Below are 8,329 nucleotides of genomic sequence, written 5' to 3'. Positions count from 1 at the left end.
TTCCCTACTTTCTTGTTATGGCTGAGTCCCCTCACCAGGAGGTGAGGGAGAACAAAAAGGGAGGACTCAAGATGCAGACCCAGGTGCTATTGAAATAAAAAAAAGGTGGTTTATTGAGAATGCAAACAAAGTAACTGAGTCTATGTATAGTTCATAACCAGGGTAGGGCAGTGATGGCTGAGGAGACCAGGACAAGCATGTGAGTAGACAGAATAACAGCAGGAACCAGGAGAGTCAGAGGACCAGGACGGGCGGGTGAGTAGACAGAAGCATGGCAGGAGTTGAGATGACAGGAGGGACACAGGAAACAGAAGACCAGGCAGGTGTAGCACTCACTATAGCGCTTGCCGCTAGGCACCCACGGCTGGGAAGATCACTGTCAGATACCCACAGCAGGAACACTCGCTGGAGCGCTGGCAAGAGAAGAGCGCCACAGAAGCATATCAACAGCACAAGAAACTGTCAGCGTTGAACACTTACTTAATGTGTGGCAAAACTCGTATAACCAACATCCATAGAAAATCAACAGCACAGGACCTGTCAGTGTTGGAAATCATTGGCATAACACAATCCATATACATAGAATGCTCTGGCGATGAAGGAGCGTCTGCCAGAGGTTTAAATAAGGAAGGAAGGTGATTTGCAGGGATGAGCGTCAGCTGTGTACCACGCCCAGGAGTTAATCAACTGGTGAATGCGTTTCAGCTGTGTTGCTGAGCCCGCGGGATGAGAGAGCAGGGGAGAGAAAGAAAAAGAGAGGCAGGTCGTGCTGAGCAGACCTGACATTTCTGCTTAATGCCTCCACATGTTCAAACACACTCTATGACTTTCTACATCTTTAAGGGGTGGCTGTGGCTCATGAGGTAGGGCAGTTGTTTCCTGACCTGCAAGTTGGTGGTTCGACTCCCGGTCTCCCTGCATGCCTAAGTGTCCCCGAGCAAGACACTGAACCCCAAATTGCTCCTGGTGGCTTGACTAGTGCTGTTGTGTGGCAGCCTTAACCAATTTATTTGACACTCACCACAGAGAATAATTTCTTTCCAAACGTTGGATACTTGGATCCCATCAGTGATGATCCAGGGCATCCTCTGACAGTCCCCAATCACTCAGAAATATGGATGAGGTTTGGGGCTGAGAAAATTGTTCTCAGGCTGGCCAGGCCTTTTCTGGCAGATGTCCTAGACGACCACTCAAGGGATCCCATCCTCGTCACCAGAATTGTTGTGGAAAAATTATCTATTAAAGCTCAGTGAGTGTAAAATAAATGCTTAACATCAATTCTGAACATTATTACATATTTATTCCTGTAGGAAGGAGTGATCTCTGAACAGAGTGGCTAAACCAGTCTGTTGCAGGGAAGCTCAATGAACAGAATGTGACTGGCTTTCTTATACTCAGCATACAACAACAACAACAACAACAACAACAACAACAAAAACAGATGCTCAAACAGATAAAGGAAACAGGATACAATTTACAACAGGATTCCAGCCCTTTGGTCCCAGGTCACATCTGGTTTGGCAACCACAAGGGCATACAAGGGTTTACGGCCATGCAATAAATGGTCTGGGGTCACAACCACACAAATGACTGCATACCATGACTTGAAAGCATCAACTAAAGAACTTAAAGGGTGCTTTTATAAAAATTGCCACTACAAATCTTTGTAAATAATTAGCTTACTTGCAGCAAGGAGACAAGTCAGCATGAGCATACAGAGTTGTCTGAGTAAGGTAGGTTCATACAACATATATAGTAAACAGGCATACCCCTGATAACATGACTTAGACGCATTCAATTGGAGAGGAGCAGTTCCTAATTGAGGTCTAGCAGTAGGACACATGATACAATTACTAACATTACTTTGTTGTGCAGTAAATGTCATCCACTCAAACCATTCATTTTTATCAGCATATCCTGTTTCTAAGGCCAATACATCCTGTGGTAGTGGAAACGTGCAGGACCCAATAAAGATGCCTGGAGACCCGGAGTAGCTTCGAAGACGTCTTTTATTTCATGCAGCATGGAGAGAAGTCGGACACAACTTAACAGTCGCGCAGAGTTCTCTATCTGACTGGTAAAGGGCAGTCCCTTTTATACCAAAAGTGATACAATTACACATCTATAAAACTCATACCATTGTCTCATATCTAACAACCCACATATCGTCCCCAGCTGTCTTTGGTGCCTACACCTCTCCGCGACCAGACAGCCCATTCACATTTAAACAAAGACAAGTCGGCTTGTTTTGCATTCACACACAGACCCACTTAACATATTGCAAGTTCTGCTTTGTCTTGGGATGTCCTGCAGAGACCGAGGGCTCGACATCCTGAGATGACCACTTGGCCAGTTTAACATACAAATTAACATCACACATACACACAGACACCTGGTGTAGATCACATTCCAGCAGGGAGGTGTGATCAGACATCCACAATCCTTTCAGCTATTTTACTCACTTATCCACTAGAGGTGCATTAGTACTGTGAAAACTACCTAAGGGAGGAGATTTTGTATCTGCTTCAGTAATTTTTATGCAGAAGGCCCCTCTTGGGTCGTTTCCTCTCAGATATACGCCTAGGGGATATATGCCACTATCAGATGGTCTGGCATCTTTTAGAGTTATGAGAAGCTGTTAAATGTACAATCTTGAGGGTTGCTGTTGCCTTTGACTATAGTGAGATGATTCTTCTGTGAGGAAGTGGGATTATATCCCCAGTCTAAGGGTCCGGTGTTAGCTATTACAAAGTGCCACGTGGGACAGTATATGATACTATCCCCATACATGCCATGTTCCTCACCCTGAGTACAGATATACTTGTCTGCCCAAATGTACTGTTTTGGGTCTCCATAACATTGTATAAGGTTACATGGGTCAATTTTTGCCACTATGGTATCGCCTTTTTTGAAACTGCTGATTTGGGGCAGACAGCCTTTTTCAGTTGTTGTTCATATAGGCTGTCATTATCTGCATTTTTTTATAGCCCAGCTTCCCCACCATTGCCCTTCCCTATTTTGCATTCCTGTCACTCTTTGTAGCACAAGGGGTGAAACAGTTTGATTTTCTTTCCAAAGTGGATTTTCGGGTGGAGGTGGGTTAACTGGGTAAGGTTGAGAACTGCGACCGGGGTGGCTTGTGCGTTTGGCACAGGGGGTGCTCTGGTCCTCATAACTATGTTTTCATCTTCTTTATCTACCAGGGGGAGAGTTTCTTTTATGCTTATCTTTTTCCCTTTCTCTGCACCTTTTTTCCTTTTGTTGGCTTCTGCCAGCCTTCTGACAGCCACTGTCAGGCTTCATTAATCCCTGTCTCTTCCTTTTTCTTTTTATTGTTTTGATATTCTTTTTCTATTTGTCGAACTAATTTAGCGCATTCTGGTTGTGTTAGTTGACCCTTAAACCCATATTTTCCTCCCATTCAGCTAAGTATTTGACATTCTTTTTCTGTATAATTCATATATTTTGTGTCCCCAGTTAGTTCTAATGGAGTTCTCTTACGCCAACTATTTCCCATTTTGCATTAATTTTAATTAACTTTTTTTCTGTATTTGATTGCTTTTTTTATGAGATTGCTTTTATGATTCTCCCCTCTCAATCAGTCAGCTCAGGTTTGGACAGCTTTGTTGTCACCGTGAGGTATCCACTGTCCATCCAGACAGCTTTGTTGTCACCATAAAGTATCCACTGTCCTTTTTCTGAGACACTGCACAAGGTTATGGACTATGTGGTCCAACCGCCCATCTATTTTCTCAAAAACAGGAAGGATTACACCTTGTCAGTATCCATTCACACCATTTTAATTATTATCCATTCATACAGTTTTCTCTTACCTATTCTAGTGAAGTTGTGCTTGTCATCAGAATCCCGTCACCTTCCACTCGCCCAGCAGATCCTGGCCTCACGTTAGTCAAAACATTCCTGTATGGAGAACGCGACTGAGGTCTTTCCTAAGAGAGTACTCAAACCTCCCCCCGTGCACAGTATCAGGTCCAAACCTGGATGAGGGACAGGATGTTGGGATCCGGCTCAAAGGACCAAGATGTCAAAAGAATTTTTAATGAAGCACAGAAGTCACTGAAATCTTTGTAAATAATTAGTTTACTTGCAGCAAGGAGACAAGTCAGCATGAGCATACATAATTGTCTGAGTAAGGTAGGTTCATACAACATAATATTACAGTAAACAGGCACACCCTGATAACACAGCACAGTCATACTGGGACACATGCTTATCCTACAGTTGACGGTTGTGTCTCACTTAATCTGGAACAGTCTGTAGTCGGGTATATCACAGTACACAGAGTTTCACAAGTAAGATAGAAAATGTCCTTCAGCCAGTGTATCACATGGCTTTGTTCTGAAAGTTTAAAACACATTAAATAGTAAAAATAATGTCTAATAACAGAATTTTTATAACATGAAGTGTTATGAGAAAGTGGTACGGGGACACATTATGTCATTACTCTCAACAACATCTGACCTACACCAGTTTGCATACAGGGCAAAAGGATCCACAGAGGATGCCGTAGCCACAGCCCTCCACACTGTGCTGTCCCACTTGGAGCATGAGGAGAGCTATGCACGGCTGCTCTTTGTGCATTATAGTTCTGCATTCAACACCATCCTCCCCCACAAACTGGTGGACAAGATGGTGGACCTGGGAATTCCATATTCCACCTGCATATGGTTTAAGAGCTTCCTGTCTGGATGCAGTTAGAGGGTAAGAGTGGGCCCACACACATCCACAGCTCTTAGCCTCAGCACTGGCTCACCACAAGGCTGTATGCTGAGCCCCCTGCTCTACACCCTGTACTGCACCCCCACCCACTACTGCAACACCATTGTAAAATTTGCTGATGACACCATGGTGGTGGGGCTTATCTCTGGGGGGGATGAGTCTACCTACAGGGATGAGGTGGAGAGGCTGATAGTGTGGTGCAGAGAACAATTTGCTACTGTCAGGTCTACTTGGCGCGACCTCCCTCTCTTCCTTCTTTCTCTCTACCGATCTCTCATCCTGCAGGCTTAGCGCCTCAGCTGTGGCGCATTTTGTAATCAGCGACTCATTGGGTGAAGCACACAGCTGAGGCACATTCCACTGATCACCTTCCTTCCCTATTTAAACCCCTGGCAGACACTCCTTCATCGCCAGGGCATTGTATGTGTTTCCCCGTATGTTATGTGATTTCAACCCTGACAGTTTTCTGTGTAGTTGATTTCCTTTGTTATATTGGTGCAGCGTAGACGTGACTTAGAATTCAGCGGTGACAGTTTTCTGTGCTGTTGATTTCCTTTGTTATGTTGGTGCAGCGTAGACGTGACTTAGATTTCAGCACTGATAGTTTCTGTGCTGTTGATTTCTTTGTTATGTTGGTGTAGCCACTCCTGTGGCAATCTTCCCTTGCCGTGATTACCTCCGGCAAGTTTCCCTGCCATGAGTATCGGACAGTGACTTTCCCAACTGTAGATACCTGACAGCGAGTGCTATAGCAAGCGCTACGCCTGCCTTGTTTTCTGGTTCCTGTGTCCCTCCTGTCACCTCACCTGCTGCCATTCTCCTGTCTGCTCGCCTGCCCGTCCTGGTCCTCTGATTCTCCTGATTCCTGCAGTCCTCCTGTCTACGCACCTGCCCATCCTGGTTCTCTGATTCTCCTGATTCCTGCAGTCCTCTTGTCTACTCACCTGCCCGTCCTGGACTCCTTAGCCTCCGTTACTCTACCCTGGTTTTGGACAACATATATACTCGTGACTGTTTGAGTCTTAATAAATCAATTTTTTCATTAGCCCTAGTTTACACCTTGAGTCCTCCCTTTTTGTTCTCCCTCACCCCCCTGGTGAGGGGATTCAACCATAACAGCTCCTTAACCCTTGTGTGGTATTCACTTTTTGGACCGGAGGTGTGTGCTCCTCCCTGGGTAAAGTGGAGCAGAGGCTGCCCAGAGGTGTGTGCTCCTCCTTGGGTAAAGTAGAGCAGAGGCTGGGGGTCAGTGTGAGGGCCCAGAGAGGAGCAGAGGCTGGTGATCAGTGGTGGACAGACTTAGAAAATATTCTGACTCCCGTGCCCCCTGGTACACTGTGTTTGAACTTTGAAAATTTTATGACCCGTGGTCCTGGTACTCCACTGTTGGAACTAATAATAATTTCTGTTCCCACACAGTATAGTACCAGGGGCATGAAACTCCATTTGGAGTACCAGGGGCATGAAGTTGTGGCCGGGCGGGAGTGCTTAAGCATGGGTACACAGGTTCATCCAGTGTGCAGGGATGCCTGGAGGTCTGTGGTTCACCAGGGGTGCTAGCCAGCACCTTGTGGCTGATTTTGGAGCAATATTTGTGGGGTACTAGCCAGCGCATTTTGTCTGTCTATGGAGCACTATTTCTGGGGTGGGTGACAGCAAAGCGCAGGGTCCCTGGAGGTCTGTGGTTCTGAAGGGAAGCTAGCCAGCACCTTGTGACTGATTTTGGAGCACTACTTGTGGGGTGAGAAAGAAGTATAGGATGAACTTTGGCAGCATAAATTCAGATAAAAATTGAAATGGAACATTGCATTCATTGACTAAACAGCCCTCAACAATGCATCTTAGAACAAATGCAATTATTTTCAACAATTGAACAGTACCAAAAATATAAAACATTTTAGGATACCTGCGCATAGACCACTTTTTCCAAAATCTTCGAAATAAAAGGCAACTTAGAAATAGGCCTAAAATTACTCAACATGCATTGATCCAGACGTGGCTTTTTTAGTAGCGGTTGCAAAACTGCGTGCTTAAAATGACCGGGCACAACACCAGAAGACAAACTACTATTTATAATATCCAAAACCGTGCCTCCAATACAAGGGAAGACTTCCTTAAATAGAGCCGGAGAAACGACATCTCGAGGGGAGCCAGAAGGCTTGGCCTGGGCAACCGCATGTTTTACACTGGATGCCCTTCCGGATGAAGTATAATTTAGAGTTGCCAGTCAACCTAATCTGCATGTCTTTGGACTGTGGGAGGAAAACAAGAGTACCCATACAAAACCCACTGTCGTCAAGCCTGTAAAAACAGGTCCCAGAGAGATGGAAAAATTCTACTTCAGCTTTTTTACCTGTTCATTGAATAAATCAGCTCATAAAAGCAGAGCTGGCCTTTGATCATCTGGCCTCAGAAACCTTAGAACAAGGGCTGCAGGATACTATTAACAACCTTTATTTTGAAAATCTTGCCCCATTCAAATGAATGGAGAAATTCTACTTCAGCATACTATCAGCTATTTCAGGTCTCAAAACCTTCATGATTGACTTAAGGAGTTTTCTAAACCTTATATTTTTGAAATATATAACTTTATTTTGTATGTTTTGCCCCATTCAAATGAATGGGAAGATTCTACTTCAGCAAACTTTCAGCTATTTTAGGTAGCAAAATGTTCAGCTCTTCAACAACATACATGCTTCTCTTCAGGAGTTTTGGAAACCTTAAACCTTTTAAATATTTAGCTTTATTTTGAAAATCTTGCCCCATTCAAATGAACTGGAAAATTCTACTTCAGCATAATTTCAGCTATCAAAATGTTCAGCTCCTCGAGGACATTCATGCTTCTCTTCAGGATTTTCATAAACTTAATACATTTGAAATATTTAGATTTATTTTGAAAGTTTTGCCCCATTCAAATGAATGGGAAAATTCTACTTCAGCATACTTTCAGGTATGAAAATGTTCAGTTCTTCAAGGACATTCATGCTTCTATTCAAAAGTTTTTTAAACTTCATACTTTTGAAATATTTAGTTTTACTTTGAAAATGTCGCCCCGTTCAAATGAATGGGAAAATTCTACTTCAGCAAAGTTTCAACTGGAAGAGCCATTCAGGTGTCACATTCTGATTGTTCAGTTGAAAGTGATAATGGGAATTTTTGTATTTCAAGCAGAAGTGGTTTTTTTGTAATGTGTTAAGTATTAAGATCATAAGTTTTCTAAAGAAAGGGGGAGTAGAATCCGAGGCTGGATCTAACCGGTCAAAAGCAGTCATGAATAGTTACAAAAATACTGAACGCAATATGCAAATGAGTTCTGAAGAACGACAGTGTGCAGGCCAAAAAAGGTATTAAGTGTGTAAGATTTGAGTCTTATAGACTCTAGTTACTTTATCAGTTTTAGTTACCTCTCATGCCTTTAGTTCCCTTTAGTTACATTTCATAACTTTATCTTACCTGATTACAGCTGTATTGATTATTGTGCATTACTGAGCCCTGGTTATTTTCTAACACAGTCATTCTCCTTGCTTATATGTCTTACAATTTGAATGAGGTGATACGTCAGCTTATTGTCTCACACACACACACACAC

The sequence above is a fragment of the Monopterus albus genome, unplaced genomic scaffold (assembly GCF_001952655.1).
Source record: "Monopterus albus unplaced genomic scaffold, M_albus_1.0 scaffold96.1, whole genome shotgun sequence".
NCBI classification, from domain to species: domain Eukaryota; kingdom Metazoa; phylum Chordata; class Actinopteri; order Synbranchiformes; family Synbranchidae; genus Monopterus; species Monopterus albus.
The sequence above is the reverse complement of the archived record's forward strand: the minus strand, read 5'-3'. Positions refer to the sequence as shown.